This window comes from Dipodomys merriami, unplaced genomic scaffold (assembly GCF_024711535.1).
Source record: "Dipodomys merriami isolate MVZ:Mamm:240054 unplaced genomic scaffold, mDipMer1.0.p SCAF_63, whole genome shotgun sequence".
NCBI lineage: Eukaryota > Metazoa > Chordata > Mammalia > Rodentia > Heteromyidae > Dipodomys > Dipodomys merriami.
In genome coordinates, this window is record NW_027206213.1 from 2137271 (window position 1) to 2159324 (window position 22054).

Below are 22054 nucleotides of genomic sequence, written 5' to 3' on the forward strand. Positions count from 1 at the left end.
ATCAGCCTCTGAATGGAGACTGGGTTGGAGCTCAGTCAGCAGAACAGAGTTTATCTCTCCTGTGATGCCTGAGCCTTTATGGAGCAGGTAAATTGAAGATAAATGCATTCGGTTGACTTTTGGCTGGACTTGGCCTTAACACAGGGCAGATGCTGGGGGCAGCGCTTGACATGTTACTCTGGGTCTGCCTTAAGGGCTATAGGTTTAGCCAGGTGCTATTGGCTCACATCTGCAATACTAGCTGCTCAGGAGGTTGAGACCTGAGGATTTCTGTTTGAAGTCAGCCTGAGTAAGAAAGTCTGTGAGGTACTTATCTACAATTAACCATCAGAAAACCAGAAGTGGAGCTGTGGCTCAAAGTGGTAGAGTGCTAGATTTGAGCCAAAAACTATCAAGGAAAGTATCCTGAGTTCAAGGCCCCCCCCCAGCAACAAAAGAGTAAGGCTACAATGCTACAAGTGTAAAGACATTGATGTACATAACTACAAAACACCTTGTTTTCTTCTAAGATTCCCACAGCTTTTTTGTCCTCTGCTCTGTGATGTTAAACCGTTAATTGTGTGATTAAGATTAAAATTGCCACTGAGTAGGGCTTTTGATGAGTATAGATTAGCTGTTCAGAAACAGTACTTGTGTGATCATTTTGAGTTCCAGAAAATGGCAGGCCTGAGGTCAAAGCAGAGGCAGAAAGTAAGGAAAAGGAACAAAGGGCATACAGATAGAATGACAAGTAGCCAAGCAATTTTATCAAGACTTCCTTATCCCCTGGTATGGATGGCACCCAAACAAGCTGTAGCAGAAAAGCCCTGGACTTGGTTCTTAGTGTAGTTAGTGTGCCATTTGGCTCTATCCCAAGGATGGTGCATCTTAGTGTAGTTAGTGTACCATTTGGCTCTATCCCAAGGATGGTGCATCTTTTAGTGAGAACTTGCACTTAGGGCCCACTGGAGATGTGCTGCTGATAGGGTGTGTGGATTGTGGTGCCACAGCGGAGCCATTAGCATCATTCTTTTCTCCTGCCCATCTGTCCACCTGACCGCTGCTGCAACATCCACACATGTCCAGCCCAGTGATTCCCCCATGGGGCATCACTCTTACTGCGGCAGCAAGAGTCAATAGCTGCTTGTTTTGTGTTAACCAGACTCATCTTAAAGAATTCCATTGGACTAAAGGGGAAGTCTCAGTCTACCCTACGGTGATTGAGGTTTTCTAAATGATTCTGGGTTAGAAGTTTTGTTTCTGTTAGGACTCAAAGAACAAGGGCAGATGAACCGGAGTGAACGGGGACATGTCTGACAAATAAGAGTATGTCATATCTTTTGTCCTTACTGGGCTTGAGCTTCCTAATGTGTAAAATATGGACAGCTGGTCTACTAAATAGCTTTACATGCCATGCTTCAGCAGTGACAGGAGGTGGCCCTAGATGATGCTAGACAGAGGAGCTGCCATAGTTTTGTGCAGTAAGAGGCTCGGCAGCATCTTGAAGATAGTTGAGTATGGGGATGGGGAGACTGAGGACAGGAAGGACAAACCTATCTATGGTTTTGTTCTTTTCTTTCAGTGCTGTAAATTGAACCCAGAGCCATGTATATGCATGTTCTACTACTACTACTGCTATATTATCTTATGACTATTGCTTCTGGGTTTTTTTAAATCCACTTTTCCCCTGTGAGAGTCCTGAGGCTCTAAACAATGTTCTCTTGACCACTGAGCTTTGCTTTTTAGCTCCTGCAATTCATGTGATAAATCATGTTCTTTCTCCTAAAAGATATGTTGGAGTCCTGGTTCATACTACCTCAGAATGTGACATTTTGGGGGGAATAGGGGTTTTGGAGACTAATCACATTAAGATGAAGTTATCAATCAAATATAACTGGCATCTTTATAGGATAGAGAATCTACACACAGAAACAAACAAGCAAGCACATAGGAAGAATGCTCTATGAGGATGAAGATGAAGAGTGGGAAGATGCTTGTATAAGACAAGGAAAGCCAAGGATGGCTGGAAAATGCTAGAATCTAGAAGGGAAATATGAAGTTCCCAGGAGAAACCAACCATCTGTCCCATTGATTTTAGATTTCCATCCTGCAGAACTCTGAAATAATTATTTTCTGTAGTTTAAGCCACCCACTTATAGCATCCTTAGCAAAATGATACACTGTCTCTCTATTTTGGTTTCAGACCTATGGATTGATGCACCAGCAGCAATCATTAATTAGTTATTTCCCAAAGGGGATTAATCCTTGTGTTGCTTCCTATTGGAACTCTTTCTTGGATCTCTCCCTACATGTTGCAGGCATTGTTCCAACTCATCTCTATTTTATGTGATATTGGGTGGAGAGGGAAGTACCCCTATAGTAGTGGTGTTTGACCTTTTATGGTTTTGTGCTCATTCTATGCTGCTACCTGTACTTCATGACATAGCTAGGATGACAGGCACATGTCAGCACATCAATTCTTTCCATTGAGATACAACCTAGAAAACTTTTCTGCCCAGACTAACCTCAAACCATGATCCTTCTGATTCCAGCCTCCCAAGCAGGATTACATGATTGAGTCATTGGTGCTTTATTTGCTTAACCTGTTTTTAATTTCTCACTAAAATTTGAAGGTGAACTAAAAGAAAAAGTTAATGACTTGAAATTACTTTTGTTATTTTTCAAGTTTATGGGCGTATAATATCAATGTTCTTGGGGTTGTTCCAAAACAATTTCAAATACATTTAATACAAAGTATGAATCTAAAGTTGGGGGAGGTAGCATTATAATCATGGGAGACATACTTGAAATAATGTGATGTCTTTGAACAATATTAAATTCTCAAATGTCTAAAATATACACAAAAATATAAGAGCCCAAAGGGACTATATGATATATTTAGAAAGGTAGTTTCTTCTGGTCAAAGTCCCTAAGGGTATTCCAATATAAACTTTCTCATTAAATCTCTTATTTAATATGGCATGGAATTTTATCATGAGTATAAAATAATTGCTTTGATCATTTCTAGCCAATCTTGTTTTACTCAATGAAGTCAAGAGAAGCACACATTGTCATCAATCAATAGACCAGCCTTGACCTTATGCTGGTCCCTCAAGCTTTGTACTGGAAATATAAACATGGTTTCTGTCCTGAGTAAGCCTTCCAAAGTAGTTAAGGAAATAAGGCCCCCAGATGCCAAGCACTTAGAGAACAATTAAATGCTAAATAGTGGTGAACTGGCTTTGATGTAGCTGGAGTCTGATTTAATAGAGTTGTTAGGAGAAGTTTCCTCACTAACGTGCAACATTCGCTTGTTACTAAATAGGCCACCATCCCACCAACTCCTGGTTTTTGTTTTTTCTTCTATCTTCCTATGTTATGGGTTTCTTGATTACAAAACAGCCTTCAATAGTACACACAGAATGATTCAAAGAGTTGGTGGGAGGGGCTATCCTTTTGATTCTGTGATAGAAGTGAAATTTGGGTAGATACCACTTAGAAATCATTGTAGTAACAGTTTCCTGTTAGTCCTGGCTGCTTCTCCAGATTGCATTTCCTACACTGATCCATTCATTTGTAAGATACACATAAAGTTTAAATGAGGCCATTTTCCAAGTGGAGGAGATGGGAGACATGTTCCCAGCATGGATTTGCACAGATGTGTTTCCAATAAAGCATGATTAGACCCCATGTCTCCATTGTTCACTTTCCCTCAGTCACAGGGCAGTGGAGATGAAGTGTGAGCTCACACATAGGGTAATAACACCATCATTTGCTTCTCTTCTCCTGGCATGGAAAGGGCTTTTGTTTTGTTTTCTTCACAAAAAGTGCAGATTTAATTTGAAGTTGGGGAAAAGAGGAAGGAAAAAAAATGAAAACCCTAAAGCTTTTCAACTCATGAGATAGCAACTCTTCTTAATAGAAACCACATTTTCCCAACCAAATTATAGTACCTGAGGGTCCCTGTGCACAGATTGGGAGGCAATGAAGGTAGGCTTTGGAGCGTTTGTGGAACTGTGGCTGATATTTTGGCTCATCTGGGCTCATATCTCTTGGGTTTCTTGAGATTCATGGGACACATTTTGGACCACAGTGAAACGTGAGAAACCTTTCAAAAAAAGTAACTGTGGAAATAAATAGCAATAAATATTTATGTGTTTAGACCAGAGGTCAGAACACTTTGTAGTTCTGGGGGCCATTAGAAGGTCAAGTAAGATCTGTAATATGGGCTGTGGTGGTGGGACTAAAGCATAGGTAGGGAGAAGGATTGCAGTAGGTAACTTGGAGAAAAGGGAGAGGGAAAAAGAGATTTCTAGGAGTGATTAGACTAGTTCTATCCAGACATCCAGTTATATTTTGGGTTCTAAAGTGAGATTCCCATAAATTTTTTCCTTCTGAAAAGTACTTTGGGTTTTAAAAGATGCCTGGATTTCCTGAGTTTTATACTCACAAGGTAAAGGTTGATTAATAGAAGTTACTGGGACATTAGAGTGGCTAGAGCATGGGAAACTCTTCTTTCATGTAGGAACTCCCTTGAGTCATGAGCAAGGGGTGGTGCAGTGGTAACCAACATGAAACGAACTATATAAATGTTCAGGATGATCACAGTTGTCTCTTTGCTAACCTCCTTACTCCTTGCAGGCTTCTGGTTATAGTGAAAGACCCCCTCCCCAACCAACCAGGCCCTGAGCCTCTTTGTAGGGGAACAGAGTTTTGTATCTAACCAAGCTATTTCTGGCTTCTGTAACATGCTTTGCTTTTCTATTACCCCACACTCCCCCTTTGATAACTAACCTCACCAGTTAATCAACAAGCCCACACCCTACTAACTAATCCCACCCCGCAGTCAGCCCCCTGGTGTGAGCGAAGGACAGGCGCTGACAAAGGTCACTTCCTCATACCAAGGGCAGGAGACACACAACTCGGGGCATGTACACCGAGGGACCCCCTCGAACAGTGATTGGCCAAAACACATGATTTGTTTTAAAAGGATTGGCTGCCTGCGTGCAGACCAGGTTGTAATACTTTAAATTTACTGGCTGAAAAAGCGCGGGCACTCCTGTAACGGACAGAGGGGTCCCATAAAAGGACCATCCCCGGGACTGCTCGGGGTTCCCAGCCACTGACCCGAACCTTGCGGATCTCGAGGTCACGTGCACCTGGGAACCTGGGCATGCCCAAATAAAACCCTCTTGCCTTTTGCATCTGGTGTCGTCTGACTGGTGCTTGGGGCAGGGAGGTCCTGATATGGGGGACACCCGAAGTCGGGGGTCTTTCAATAGGATCATGGCTTACAGGGTTCTATTAGCCTTCCTGATGTTGGAAGGAAGAGAGTTCTCTGTCTTTTCAGCATCAGTCACTCAAAAATTCAGAGAATATTTGGATCTTATTGGACAACTAATCAAAAGTAAACTTCCTCTGAATGGTAGGCAGAACAATTTGGAGTGAAGTTACTTAAATACCCCCAAAATAGGTTTTTAGACTAGATTTCTGTCCTATTATAGTGTGAAGACTTTCCTTTATAGGCTACAATTTGGAGATAGGTTTTAGTTATTGTTACAAACTTGTTGTTATTTGCTTATTTTACTCATGTGCTTTTGTGACTCCAGAACCATGTACTTACTTACTCTATCCCTCTATCCATCCATCCATCCATCCATCCATCCATCCATAATCCATCTATCCATCCATTTACCAAATATTTGTGGTGAGTTTTCTTTGTGCCAAGTTGCGACTGTGGGTAGAAAAATGAATGAGAAATGATTCCTCTCCTGGGGGAGTTCACAGTCCAGCATGGAAGGGGGGTAGGGAGAGAGAGAGAGAAATGTAAACATTAATTACGAGGGTGTGATGAATGCTCTAATAAAGTTCAAAGCAGAGCACTCTGCCATCCCACAGAGCTGTAGGGAAGTGACCATGTATTTTACCTCAGCCTTCTAAAGATCTTTGATTCCTTCAAGAATAAACTACGATTCTCAAATCTCAGGGGTGCTGGATTAGGTATAGCTTTAAAATAAGTCATGCAGATTGCAGCTATTACTGATTCAAAGAGTGAAGGGAGAGATGACTGTGAGATTTATTCCTAGGATTCGTGGATTTCTGAATTTATGTTCTCTCAACCCTCTCTTCTCCCTGGGTCATAAATATTCTCTGTAATATGGCAGGACTCCATTCCTGCCCCTGTCTGTCTCCAACACGCTGTCTACTTCTATTCTTCAGGAAGCCTGCTCTTATCCAACAGGTTTCGCTAAAAGCTGAAATGAGATAAGGATTGGCTGAGTGTTGAACCCTCATTCCATCTCAGACCAATCAGATAGCAGCTGTTGAGGATTTAGAACAGGTTAAGCACATCCTTGGTTCTTTCTTCATCTTCTTTATCGTCATTATTTAGAACCCAAGGGCTTTCCAAATCCAGTAGCTAGGAGAAAGGACAGAGATGGTGGGAACACACAGATCCTTAGAGGGAAACACTTTACAGAAAAAAAGCAAATGTAGTCATATACTCTAGTAATTGTTATTACTACCAAGAACATGAACAGGAAAATAAAAAGTATAAAACTGAGAACACTTTCCTTGTGTTTGAGGCTCGGGTATTTCCAGCATCAGTGTCAGGGACTGTGTGTTATAGCGGGTAAGACTTTTGCTGAACTCACTGAGAAGGGTTTTACTGGTTTTTCTTACTTGGAAGGAGATCTCTGATCGATACAAAAGCATAATTCTAAATTCACACACTTCCCTGAATGCATGATCCTAGAAAACAAGCCCAAACCTCAGTGTACAGACTACATTTTCTTTAGTAGTGTATGTTTCCCTGAAATGTAAATTTGAGTTTATTTGGGTTGTTGAAATTTAAACTGTTCGGCAGTCATTTTTGAGAATTACGTGGTTGAAGCCTTCCAGTGACGCTGAAAAAATATTTTTGACAGTTAAGACAAAAGAAAAAGATCAGAGCTAGCTAAAAGAGAGGCAGATAGAAAAATACTTTGTGTGTGTGTTGTATTTTTTTGTTTTTTATTTTATTGTAAAGATGCTGTTCAGAGGGGGTGCAGTTACATGAGTAAGGCAATGAGTACATTACCTGTCGATCATTATTACCCCTTCCCTTGTTGTTGTCCCACTATCCCTTCCCTCCCCCACCTACCACACTCCTCCTCACCTCCCCATCCCCCCCAAGTTGTAAAGTTTGTTTCCAACATCCTGTCCTGTGGGTATCATTGTTGTAATGGGTCATCCTGTGTCCTGTTTCACTGTTTTGTTATTCCCCTTCCCCTCCCCAGATTAGACAAAATACTTTTGATTCACAGAATGGAAATTTAAAGGGACAACAGTTAGAATTTTAAAATGTACAAAAACATACTAGTTGCTTTATATAAAAGCATACTAATTGCTTTATAGTCAGCAGAACACACATATTTATAGGCCTAGCCACACGGATAACTGGGTTGACTAAGACCTTAAAACATTTGCTGGTCTGTCCCTCACATCATCTAAATTCTGCACAAGATCTCAGAGTTTGGGCTAGCCCTTTTGGGATCTAAATTCAGACAAGGTTATGGAAATTGGGAATGGACAAGTTATATGACAACAGTGCCAAAATAAAGCTTTGAGATGTTCTATAGGAAGGCAACATGGCAGTATCAGAACTCTTACGGCACATGCTCCCCACTTTACTAGGGCACCTGCCACTACTGGCCCTGCCAGCCTCCCTCATCTACCTCATTAACTCTCAGTCGTCCATGATTGACCCTGCTGTGACGCCGACACCTTTCATGAATGCCTCCGGAGGTGCACTTGATTACGTAAGTCTTAGATCCACAATTACTAAAAGAAATTTATGAATACTCTCCCCAACAGAAATCAGACATAGATCGCTCAGGGGTCCCCATTGTGGAGTTCACATTCTGACAAGTGCTAATATGCCTGTTAAGGCAACTTGAGGAACACGTATAGACTCCACATGAAAACCTTCATTCCTTGTGGTGTCATGGGTGTGGAGGTGAGGTCAAGGGAAGAAGGAGATGGATGGAGAGAGGAAGAATTGGTGAATGCAGTCATAATATTCAATGTAAATATGTGAAAATGGAGCTAGGAACATGGAGGACATGGGTGAGGTTGGTAGAAAAGGGTGGAGAACAATGAAAGGGATCACATTGATCAAGATGCATTGTACTGATTAACTGACGTGTGCAGTTGAAACCTCTTTGGACAATTACCTAAAGATAAGCATAACAAAAGAAAACCTTGATTCTGACCCACACTATTGTTAACCCGCATTAAACATTACTTCCTGCATGTGCCATGTGCATGACTCCACCCTTATTGTGTACTTTCTGCTGTTCCACTTCTCCATCTGGAAGAGGTCAAATCAGGTCTACCTTTGTGTCTCAAGCATCTTTCAGAATCTCTGTGAGAGAACAATTCTGTGATTAGTTGTTTGAATGAAAGCCTTTGTCATGGAAAAAAATCAGGTGCTGGGAAAGTATTTAAAAAATACTCCAAAAAGGGGAAATATTTCGTTCTGATTATAGAAGATAGGTAGTATTTGGGAAGGCAAAAGGGAAGTTGTTACAATAGCATCTAAGATGCGTGGGGGTGGGGTGAAGGGAGTCGTAGGTATGGATCACTTGGTAGAGCCCCTACCTAGCAAACATGATACCAAATTTGTCTTAGCACCACTGAAAAATAAATAAAAACTAAAGAAGGATGGAAATGGGAATGGTCATAAATTTTACTAAAAAGGAGATGTGACTGAAAGTTTTATTGAAAGAAGTGATAGAAAACAGTGTTAACAGGGTTCTTATTCCTGAATAATTAGAGAAGTCTGAAAGAGATGAAATAGGTAGCCATTGAAGGTTCTATAAACAAGAAACAAGCTGACGTAAATTAGGGAAATATAGTCTAAGGCAGATAAGGTTGAGCATCAACTCTACTGGTAGAGTCTGCTGTGTGATTTAAATGGTGCTTTTGGGAATGGGACCTTTGACACAGGGCATTCATTCCTGGAGGAATGTGAAAGGAAGAAATGCCAGGCTTGGCTGTAGATGGGTAGAGGAAAACTGAAGTTCTTCTGGATTCACTTGGCATTAAAGTTTGGAGAAAGTATGTTACAAATAAATATATCTTCACCTCAAATGGTATCTTAAATTGTCACCTATCAAGTCTTAATTTATGAGAAGAAAGACATTTGTGAATGATAGATGATTCTAGAGTCCTCATTAAGCTTGTCTCAGCAGTATGAGTATAAAACTTTTCATTAGTATAGAAAAGGCTAGAAGCTTCTCTGCTAACTCTAGATAACAAATATTGAACAATTTCCTCACTGAATTATGCATTTATCAGCTTGTCTTTGTGTGTGTGTGTGTGTGTGTGTGTGTGTGTGTGTGTGTGTGTGTGTGTGTTGTTTAACACTGCATATCATCAAATGTTATCAGACATCAGGTACAAAATTTTATACTACTCTTCATCATTTGTATTTTTTTTTGCTACTCCTGGGGCTTAACCACAAGGCCTGGGCACTGTCCTTGAACTTCTTTTGCTCAAGGCTAGCACTCTACCACTTGAACCACACTGCCACTTCTGGCTTTTTCTGTTTATGTGGTACTGAGGAATTGAACCCAAGCTTCATGATGTTAGGCTACCACTAAGCCACATTCTTAGTCCTCATTTGTATTTTTTTAGTGAGTGCCTTTGAAAATGCTTTAATTTTATTAAATAAGTTTTTTTTATGAAAATACTGTACACAGGGGTTATAATTACATGAGCAAGGTAATGAGTACATTTCTTATCAAGCATTGTTGCCTCTTCCTTTGTTTTTCCCTTATTATCCCTTCCCTCCCATCTCTACAACTACATTTCCTGCTCCCACCCCCTTGTAAAGTTTGTTTTTCAACATAGTGTCTTGTACATCTCATTGTTGTAATAGGTCCACCTGTATCCCTATTTAAACAATTTGTTTTTTCCCTTCCACTCCTCAAATTATACCACCATCAAATACAGTGAAAACAGGGGTTATACCGTGGGCGAGGGACATACAAAGCAACAAAAAATCATGTGGTACCCTATAAAGATGTTAGAAACAATAGCAAGAAAGAAAAAACCACTTGTGTCCCTATCGTGGGGTTCATTTTTGCTTAACATCATCTTATCTGACTGTTTCTGCTTGACTCAGACATATACTAGTTATTGTAAATAAGGGAAACCATGGGACCTATGTTTCTTTTCTTACTTCACTTAATATAATTTTTTCCAAGTCTTTCCATTTCCTAACAAATGGGGCAATGTCATTCTTTCTGATGGAGGCATAGAATTCCATTGTATATATATATATATATACCACATTTTCTTGATCCATTCCTCTACTGAGAGGCATCTGGGTTGGTTCCATATCTTAGCTGTAGTAAATAATGCTGCAATAAACATAGTTGTGCTGGTAGCTTTAATATGGTCTTGTTTGTGAACATTTGGGTAAATGCCCAAAAGTGGATTACTGGGTCATCGGGGAGCTCTATGTGGAGACTTTTGAGGAACCTCCATACTACTTTCCACAGTGGTTGAACAAGTTTACATTCCCACCAACAATGCAGTAGGGTTCCCTTCTGGCCACATCTCTTCCAGTATCTGTTGTTATTAGAGTTCTTTATTATAGCCATTCTAACTAGGGTGAGGTGGTATCTCAATGTTGTTTTGATTTGCATTTCTTTTATGGATAGGGAGATTGAGCATTTCTTCATGTGTCTATTAGCCATCCTTCTTTCCTCTTCAGAGAAACTTCTCTTTAAGTCTTTAGCCCACTTATTTATTGGGCAGTTGTTTCTTTGAGGATTTGTTGTTGGGGGATTTAAATTTTTGAGGTTTAGGTATATTTTAGATATGAGACCCTTGTGTGTTGTATGGCTAGTGAAGATCTTCTCCTAATCTGTGGGCTTTCTGTTGATCTTGCTAGCTATGTCCTTTGCCATGCAGAAGCTCTGCAATTTCATGCGATCCCATTTGTCCAACCTTTCTTTGATGCTAAAGCCATTTCCTCTAAACTCAGGAATGAGACAAAGATGTCCACTCTCTCCACTTCTCTTCAATCTAGTATTAGAATGCCTAGCTACAGCAATAAGATAAGATGAAAACATAAAAGGGATCCAAATAGGGAAAGATTAAGTAACACTCTCCCTCTTTGCAAATGACATGATCTTGTATTTAAAGAATCCCATGGACTCTACTCCCAAATTACTTGAGCTGATTTGAAACTTTGGCCAAGTAGCAGGGTATAACATATCTAAAATATACTTGGAACTCAAAAAATTAAACCACCCAACAACAAATCCTCAAAGAAACAACTGCCCAATAAATAAGTGGGCGAAAGACTTAAAGAGAAGCTTCTCTGAAGAAGAAAGAAGGATGGCCAATAGACACATGAAGAAATGTTCAACATCCCTAGCCATAAAAGAAATGCAAATCAAAACAACATTGAGATATCACCTCACTCCAGTTAGAACAGCAAAAATCAAGAACTGTAACAACAACAGATGCTGGAGGGGATGTGGACAGAAAGGAACCTTACTTCATTGTTGGTGGGAATGTAAACTTGTTCAACCACTTTGGAAAGCAGTATGGAGGTTCCTCAAAAGACTTCACATAGATCTCCCCTATGACCCAGCAATCCCACTTTTGGGCATTTACCCAAATGTTTCCAAACAAGACCACACTAAAGCTACCAGCACAACTATGTTTATTGCAGCATTATTTACCATAGCTAAGATATGGAACCAACCCAGATGCCCCTCAGTAGATGAATGGATCAAGAAAATGTGGTATATATACACAATGGAATTCTATGCCTCCATCAGAAAGAATGACATTGCCCCATTTGTTAGGAAATGGAAAGGTTTGGAAAAAATTATATTAAGTGAAGTAAGCCAGGCCCAAAGAAGCATAGGTCCCATGGTTTCCCTTATTTGCAATATCTAGTATAGGTATGAGTCAAGCGGAAAAGGTCAGATAATGTGATGTTAGGAAAATGAACCCTTAAATATGTATTTTAATGTTTTTGTTTCTTTCATGCATGTGTTTCTAACGCATTTATAAGATTATTTCTTTGTTGCTTTGTATGTCCCTCCCCCACAGTGTAACCCCCGCTTTCACTATATTTGATGTCAGTATAACATGTGGAGGAGATGGGGACAAACAAGTCGTTTAAGGATTCAGGTGGACCTGTTGCAACAATGAGAAGTACAAAATGTCATGTCAAAACCAGCTTTACAATGTCGGTGTGGGGGAGGAGGGGGGTATAATTGGGTGGGGGGAGGGGGGAGGCTGGGAAGGGAGGTGAAGGGTAAACAAAGGAGGAGGCTGCAATGCTTGGTAAGAAATGTATGCATTATCCTGCCCATGTAATTGTAGCCCCTCTGTACAGTATGTTCTCAAATAAAATAAAATTAAATTAAAAAAAAAAAGTAACCTCAAAAAATCAATGGCTTTTCTGTATGCCAACAATGAGAAAAGTGGGGCTGAAATCAGGAAAGCAACTCTTTTTGTAATAGCCCCCACAAAAAATAAAATACCTAGAATTAACCTAACCAAAGAAGTGAAGGACCTCTATGATGAAAACTTTAAAAACCTGAAAAAGGAAATCAAAACAGAACTTAGAAAGTGGAAAAACCTCCCAGGCTCCTGGATTGGAAGGATCAACATCGTGAAAATGGCAATACTTCCCAAGGCTATCTACAAATTCAATGTGATTCCTATCAATATTCCAACCTCATCCTTCAAGGAAATAGAAGAGGCAATCCAAAAATTCATATGGAACAACAAAAGACCCCCGAATAGCAAAAACGATCCTTAACAGAAAGAACAGTGCTGGAGGAATATCAATACCAAATTTCAAACTCTACTACAAAGCCATAGTAATCAAAACAGCTTGGAACTGGCACAAGAACAGACCTCAGGACCAATGGAATAGAATTGAAAACCCAGAAATGAACCCACAGACCTAGAGCCACCAAATCTTTGATAAGAGAGCTAAAAAAATAGAATGGAAGAAAGACAGCCTCTTCATTAAATGGTGCTGGCAAAATTGGTTAATCACTTGTAGAAAACTAAAGCTAGATCCTTATATATCACCCTGCACCAGAATCAACTCTAAATGGAGTAAAAGCAGACACTCTGAAAACATTACAGGAGAATAGGAGAAACCCTAAGTCTCCTTGGCACAGGCAGAAATTTTCTTACTAGAAACCCTGAAAATCCTTTAGTAGAAAATCATATATCTATCCGCCTATCTTGTTACAGTTTCTCTATTTTAATAATAGGATCTTTTGTCCTTTTTATTCACCTAGTTCCACTCTTTGTTTATAGACAAATACATCTTATTCACCAATGTTGATTTTAGAAATCTAAATTTCCATGTTGCTCAAATTGTCTGTGGATTATCAAACTATTGAACTTGTTAGCATTCAAAAGATACTCTCTGAGCTGGGAAGGTGGCTCAGTGGTAGAGCACTTGCCTTTAATGCATGAGGCCCTGGGTTTAATTCCTCAGTACCACATAAGCAGAAAAAAAAAAAAGCTGGAAGTGGTGCTGTGGCTCAAGTGGTAGAGTGCTAGCCTTGAGCTGAAGAGCTGAGGGACAGTGCCCAGGCCCAGAGTTCAGTCCCACGACCAGACCCCACCCCCCAAAAAATACCCTCTTACTCTTGAACTATTAAAAACAATATTTATGCCTACTGTACTAAATCAGGGAAAGGTATCAAAAACTTTCAATTTTCAGATCTATCTGCTTTTCTACTGACTCTCACATTTCTAATCTGTACCAAAGAGTGAAATGAAGAGTTTGAACCCTGTTCCCAGCCTGTCTTTTGGAGTCTCTATCTAAGGCCACATATACCAGAGAGGGAGAGAAGAAGATGGACAGATGAAATCACACAGACACACAGACACACAGACACACAATGTTACCATCTTTGTCCTTGTACTTTATCACTTTAAAGGAATTTGACTATTTCAACTCACCAATATTTATTTTATGCATTGAATTATGACTCTTCCAAACTTATAAGTTGAGCCCCCAATCTCCAGTAATTCAGAGTGTGACTTTGGGCATAAAACCTTTACAAGTGATATAATTAGATGGGCTCTCTCTGTCATTGAGTCAATCAACTTATAAACAGAAGAGGTTTATTTGGACTCAAAATGTAAAGAATCTAGTCCATGATCTGTTGGCCATTGCTTTGGGACTGTGCTTACTTATAAAAGAGAGTGTAAATGTAGAGTGCTTGATTCCAAGGCCTAACTTGGGGATTTGTATTTTTCTAATTTTAGGGCTTGTGACGAGTTTACTATTTCTATTCTTAGGAGTAGTCTATCGATATGGACTCAGGAAGCCTGAGACTTAAGTCTTCTTCCTAGAAGCTTTGCTTGGATGAGAAATATGAGAGGCCTGGTTTTCCATGACAAGTAGATTGGCCTGGGAGGACAGAGCAATGGAATAGGAGTCCTGAGACTCCCCTTTGATTCTACCATCACCTTCCTGAGTGGCTTCAGGCAACTGTATTTACTTGTTTGATCTTAATATCCTTACCTGGACCTCATAAGTGATTTTCAGGTTTCATTCTCTGGAACCAGAAGGGACTTTATGAGCTTCTGTCAAGTTTTCAATTGAATTCGTCTTAGAGAACACATTTTTAAAAACTATTTTAAAACACATCCATAAAATAACACACATTTAGATGTGTTTCACATTTAAGAACATATCTATGAACATCAACATATTAAAATCTGCTGCTATGTTTATTTGGAATGAGCATCAGAATAAAATCTTGCCATCTGGGTGTACATATTTGATGAGGAATATTGGTATACTGCACTGGCCTGTCTATCTGTGAAGTTCTAAAATGATTTCTGCATGTCTCCACTGATATAAATTGCACAAATGAGATTGTGACCAGGGTCTATTTACACCTGCTTACTTAAATGCTTTCTTGAGCTCATTTGTGTTTGTTCTCTTCATGCCATGAGGCTTATTTGTGCACCCGCAACTGACTTCCTTCCATCTTGAAAACATCACAGTAGTGTAGAGAGCTGCGAGAGGCCGCACCTGGAAGATGGCGCCGGCTTCCGCCCTCCGCCTTCCCGATGGCGAGTGCTCTCGTGGTAAACAACTCCTGATATGGCTAAGGCGAAGAATCTGGCTTGCTTCTGTGCACCTGAACCTATTGGCGGTTCCCACGTGGCGTATCAGGGTTGGCTACCCAGCGGGTATTTAAGGCTGTGGGGAATTCTCCCCGGGGTTGGGGTCAGAAGATTACTAAAAGGTCCTGAATAAACTGCGGAGAGAAGAGTCCGGTGTCGCGTCGTCATTACCGGCCGAGGCGGTAGCGACACGTGGTGGCCCGTACGGGGACTCAGCCACAACCCCAACGAGGACTCAGAACTCTCTGTGGTCAGGGTGGTGCACCGGTAAGTTCCCAGGTAAAAGGGGAATCCGCCACAAGAGCGGGGATAAGTCCCCAGGTAAAAGGGGAATCCGCCACAAGAGCGGGGATAAGTCCCCAGGTAAAAGGGGAATCCGCCACAAGAGCGGGGGGATTTTTGCTCTTCTCGGTAGATAAAGAGAGAGTGAGAACCCGGGGCTAGTCAGTAGAGTAGCCAAACGTGAAAGTAAAAGCTTGTTTACCAGCTTTAAATGTTTGAAACATGGGCGCTTCTTTTTCGCACCCAATTTTTTTGGCTCTCAATGAGCTACTGCACTCAAAAAAGTTAAAAATAAAAAAGAGTACTTTAGAGAGATTTTTGAATGAATGTGACACCGTTGCCCCATGGTTCGCTGTCTCTGGAAGCCTCACGGTGGCCTCTTGGGAGAAACTAGGGAGGGACCTAGATTTTGCCTCTGAACAAGGAACGCTTAAGAGCGGAGTGAGACCAATATGGAAACTGATAAGAGGCTGTCTCGAGGACCAGCGTTGCAGTGAGGCGGTAGAGAATGGTCAGGCCGCCTTAGAAATGCTGCAGGAAGAAAGATCAGAAAGGGCAGACAGCGAAAAGGAGGAGAGCAGGGGGGGGTCATGCCCTGATTTTGCCGAACTAGAGACCTCTGAGTCTACAGACTCAGAGGAATTACAATCAATCATAGAACAAATAGAAAAAACAAAGATAAGAAAGAGGAGGAAATGGAAGGAGAGAGAGGACCCAGATAAAGACGAATGCACGCCCTCCGTGCACCGCCCCACACCTTCGGCCCCTCCGCTCTATGCGGAGGACCCTGGAAGTGGCAGCCCCGGCTGTTCTTTCAGCCCAGGAGTGTGGAAAGCGGTCAGAACCGAGTTACATCTAGCCTGTCCAATATTTCAGGATCCACAGGGACAGCGGTATCATGAACCCTTAGATTTTAAGGTGATAAAATCTTTAGCTGAGTCTGTGCGGACATACGGAATTACGGCCTCCTTTACTGTAGCCCAGGTGGAGGCCCTAAACAGACACTGCATGACACCCGGTGATTGGAGTGGGCTCGCACGAGCTTGTTTGAGCCCAGGTCAGTATTTAGATTGGAAGGCCTTTTTGATTGAATTTGCTAGTGAAGAGGCTGCGGCCAATCAGGCTGGGGGAAACCCAGCTTGGGACAGAGATATGCTGCTTGGACAGGGGAGATTCGCCAATCAGCAGATAGGCTACCCGGTCCAAGTTTATGAACAAATCAATAAAATTGGCATAAAGGCATGGAAGGCCTTACCAAATAAAGGCGAGGTGAGTGGCAATCTCACCAAAATCCTGCAGGGCTCTATGGAGCCGTTTTCGGACTTTGTTGCTCGTATGGTTGAGGCCGCTGGCAGAATTTTTGGTGACCCAGACGCAGCCATGCCATTAATTAAACAGCTTGTTTACGAGCAGTGCACTAAGGAATGCAGAGCCGCCATAACCCCATATAAGAACAGGGGACTAGAAGCATGGATGAAAGTTTGCAGAGAGCTGGGCGGACCACTAACTAATGCTGGATTAGCTGCTGCTGTGGTGCAATTAACCCAGAAGAATGGGGGCTGGGAAGGTGGCTCAGTGGTAGAGCGCTTGCCTTGCATGCATAAGGCCCTGGGTTCGATTCCTCAGCACCACATAAGCAAAAAGAAATGAAAAAAGCCGGACGTGACGCTGTGACTCAAGTGGTAGAGCGCTGGCCTTGAGCTGAAGAGCTGAGGGACAGCGCCCAGGCCCAGAGTTCAGGCCCAGGAAAAAACCTATTTAAAAAACGCTGCAAATTTGTCTAAACAGTTGTTTAGTTATTTTTTAGGTAATTGAACTGGGGAGTTCGACAGCCTGATGGAACAGCTCAGGGTTGCCATCGTCATGGTGAACTCGACCCGAGTGGATGCTGGATTGGCGGAGGGGTTATCTTCATGGATCTCCGCTGCTATGAATCATCTCAAGGAGGGGGCGGGTTTGGGAGCCCTGACAGGCCTCCTGGTGTTAGCCTCCTTGGTATGTCTGTGGTGCATTTGCCAAATTAGAGGTTCTCAGCATCGCAGTGCAGCCATGGTTATCCAAGCCTTTACAGTCATTGGAGCAGGTCAGTCCCCCTAAGCGTGGCTTGCCACTCTTAAACAATGAGCACAGATTGCAAAGCCAAAGTACTGCAGTCGAGAGGCATGAGTTTTGCCCTCGAGGAGAGCATGTTTGATTGCACACGGGTTCGATTCTCCTTTTCCCGTCCTTGTGAAAAACGAATCAATGGACAGGCTGAGCCATCCCTAGAGAAGGTACCCTCTGGGAGAAGGCTTGTATGCAGTCCTTGCAATTGCACAACAGGGATCAGACCTCTGTTCTCATCTGTGTTCTTTAAACAAAAAAGGGGGAACTGTAGAGAGCTGCGAGAGGCCGCACCTGGAAGATGGCGCCGGCTTCCGCCCTCCGCCTTCCCGATGGCGAGTGCTCTCGTGGTAAACAACTCCTGATATGGCTAAGGCGAAGAATCTGGCTTGCTTCTGTGCACCTGAACCTATTGGCGGTTCCCACGTGGCGTATCAGGGTTGGCTACCCAGCGGGTATTTAAGGCTGTGGGGAATTCTCCCCGGGGTTGGGGTCAGAAGATTACTAAAAGGTCCTGAATAAACTGCGGAGAGAAGAGTCCGGTGTCGCGTCGTCATTACCGGCCGAGGCGGTAGCGACACAGTAGCATTAGGATAGATGCTTCCATTTTGAGTTTATGATGAGAAGTAAAGGAATTTATTATGTGTCAATAACAATTCAACTTTGAAACAGATATTTCCTACTATTTCCCATGCAAACGTCTGGATGAGTTGAGTTGAGCAGAAACTCAAGTTGTAAGGCAACTTGTTTTTGAAATAAAACAAAAACTATGACATTTGCAACTATTTAGACAGATGAATAAATATTTTCTAAATCTTGTTCAACCAAAGAAATAGAAAATACTAAATTGGATGCAGAGAATAATATGATTGTGATCATTTAACGTTTTCATATGCACCAAATTGATCTCTGAGTTGTCAGTGACATAATAACATTGTATATGTCATAAATGAATTTAAAAAGTAAATACTTAAACATTCTCTTTTTAATGGTTTAAATACTAGCATTTGTATAGACTTTGCTTTTGTGAATAACTTTCTTTAAAAAGAAGAAGAACCACTAGGGCCAATACCTCTAAGATTTCTTGCAGAACAAATACCCCGTAATCTACCAATGTGGGTCTGCTGGAAGGGAAGGAAGAAGTTAGTTAGTGACTCAGAGCAAAGGTGACTGGCTGCCAGCCTTTGCCTTCAACCCAGGAGCTTTCCTCCACCATATTTAACATAGAAGACCAAGTTTCTTTCTTTTTTTTTTTGGTCCAGTCGTGGGGCCTGAACTCTGGGCCTGGGCACTGTCCCTCAGCTCTTCAGCTCAAGGCTAGCGCTCTACCACTTGAGCCACAGCACCACTTCTGGCTTTTTTCTTTTTGCTTATGTGGTGCTGAGGAATCGAACTTAGGTCCTCATGCATGTAAGGCAAGCACTCTACCACTGAGCCACCTTCCCAGCCCCAGGACCAAGTTTCTAGGTACACACGTACACCCCTTTTGATATATTACATCTGGTTAAGACTTAATGAATGGATCTGGGAAAACCATATGACTTATTTTTTTAAACCACATTACCTTAAAAATGTGGTTTTGAAATGGTCCTATAAGCTACAGACGTTTAAAAATATTATTTTATAGTATGGGATTGGCACAGCCCTCTTATGGACAGTATAGGGGTTATACAAAGATGGAAACAAGGACATTGATCTGTTTTGGCTTCATTTTTGAAAGCCATCCTCATCAAAGGTTAGTGTATGCCTAGGTCTCCCTTGAGCATGGAATGCTGAGGCCTGGCAATGACAACTGGTTTTAGAGGCAAACAGTAGCAAAAGGGCTAAAATAGGATGTCAAAATAGAATGGAGAGGAGCTTAGCTACACAGTTGTCTGAAATGGCCTTATTCCAATGGCTCCTTCCTGTAAAATGAGAATTTAGGATGCTAGGAGGTGTTGGCACCTTGGGTTTTTCCTGGAACTTGACTGATCCATGAGGATGACTGATTTCTTTTCGAGAGGTACAAATGGATACTTTTAATTGTGTGTGTTATGCTTACAACACAAAATTAATTATTCTCTGTAGTTATACCTATTAGGAAAAAGATAACACCTGGATGACTGATTTTTATAGGTGAAGAAATACTGGGATTAAAGTGACATTCTTCAGATTGTAACATTGTTGGTTGGCATAAATGGTCACCTTCAGAAAATCCTTATTACTTCCCCCCCCTTTAAACCCTGTTGTCACATTGATTTTGTTACTATGTGTCTAGCATATACGTTTATCCATTTGGAGAAGGGAAGGAGAGTCATAAAATGGCCAAAGGACAAAGGGTGAACCAAGGCAATATTGATACCAATACACAGAAGACACTATGTTGGAATTGAATTTTACAACTTGGCAGGGAAGGTGAGTGGGGTAGGGGAAGGGAGGAAATGAGGGATGGGGTAACACTGTTTGGCAAGAAATGTATTCATTACCTTCTTTATGTAACTGTAACCCCTCATTACATCACCTTTATGATAACAAAATAAAATTAAGAAAAATGTGTCTTACTGTTTTGAAGAACAATAGGAAAATGGATATTAGGACACAAGTAACTGAGCTTGCAAAACTGTTTCATGGGGTATGTATTGCTAAGATATTTTGAGTTCTGAAACCTGATGTGTATAATATAATGTGTTAAAATTCATGAACCCCCTCTGCATGTTTTTCTCCCAAAAAGGAATGATGATAAGGTTTGAGACAGAGAGAAGCCCAGTGAGTCAGAGGCTAGATGTGGCATCATACCCTTGTAAGCCCAGTACTTCAGAAGCTGAGGCAGAAGGATCTTCAGTTTGGGGCAAGCCTGAACTACACAGAGGTACTATATTTAAACAAAGCAAAATGAAAACAAATAGGAAGCAAGGAAGCTTTAATTGGTAAGGTTGAGGAATTTGGGATATTTCTTAATTTCTCAGGCATGTTAATTTCTCTGGGCCAAAGAGCTCTTTAGTTAGCATAAGACCAAGGTCCAGAAGTGAAGCTGCTTTCGGTTTCCCTTCTCCACAAACACATCTCTAAATTTGGTTTTCGTTTTTTTGCTCTTTGCTGACTTCTAGTGTTAAGGAATTACATTTTTTGGAGTTTATGTGCATTCATAATATGAGATAGTCCCAATTTGATATTTTCATACATGCACACAGTGTACAATTACCTCCTTTACCATTTTCCCATTCCTCCTTTCTCTCCTTCCCTCTTTTTCAAATAGCATTGGGTGGATTTCATTTTGCTGTACGTGTGTGTGTGTGTGTGTGTCTATGTATATAATTACGTACACCAGCCTTCATTTCTCTTTACCCTTATGTATCCTCTTCTTTGAGTCAGATCTCTGCAGTGTAACTCTTGATTTTATTGATTCCTTATCTTTTCCAACTTTTTTCTTCCCTTTCTCATTAAACAAAACCAAACAAAAAAGCCCTTTCCCCTGTCTTACTCCACAGAGCTCTCTTATGGGGTTGGTAAATTCCAAAGGCTCATTCATAGATTATACCAGCTCATACTGATAAAGAATTCCCATATTTTAATGCATTAGGTCTAGGACAGGCAAGCACGCAGAATCATTCAAATCCCTCTATCTAGGGTGGTGCATGTAACATTGCCTGGGTTGTGGAGAGAACAGTTCATTTTATCTCAGAGTTTCATCCTCTCTTTTATTTTCTACATGCGTGCCATTGTAGAGCCATTTAAATCAAATTCTTCTCTATAGCTGAGCACAAAACCTGCACATTCGGGTTTTGCTCTTTCCAAAGATAATTTCTGCTGTTTAATGAGATCTGAGAATGAAGTCAGGCATAAGCTGGAGAAAGGTCACAGTGTGTGCTCAAAGGTATATTAACTACTGTTGAAGCTGACATCTGTCTCCTTCCAAGAGGACAAAATTAAGCAGCAAAGAGTAAATACATTCAATGGCACTTTATTGCAAGTAGGACCATTTACAATGAAATAAGAATATGAGAATGGTTTCAAAGAGAAAATGGGAGTGCTTACAAATAGAACACATCTTACCGGTTAGAGTAGGAATGTGATTCCAGTCAAGGTTAATGGGGAAACAGTTAATGAAGGGTACAGATTCCAAAGCTGCATGATGCCATATTGTGTCTCACAAAGGTAATTAATACTAGACACTCTAGCTAAATGGACACATTATACACAGCAGACAACTTGAAATTCTGCACACGGTATAGAGAGGCTCCTCTGGATGCTTTATGATGTACCCTAATACTGATGGGGTGACCTTAGAGGCCATGTGTTCCAACCCGCTTCATCACGGAATCCGTGTGGCACTGTGAGGACACCAGGCAGAGAACAAGGAGAGCAGCTTCCAGCCCAGACTCGGTGGCTCTCTCTTCCTACTAGGCTCAATTTTCTCCTTTGTAAAATGAAAGGGTGGACTAGTATATAACCAACACAGCCTTTTCCAATGTGAATTTTAAAATTCTGCTTCATTGCCGGGCCATCACGATTCCTTGTCAACAGCATAATT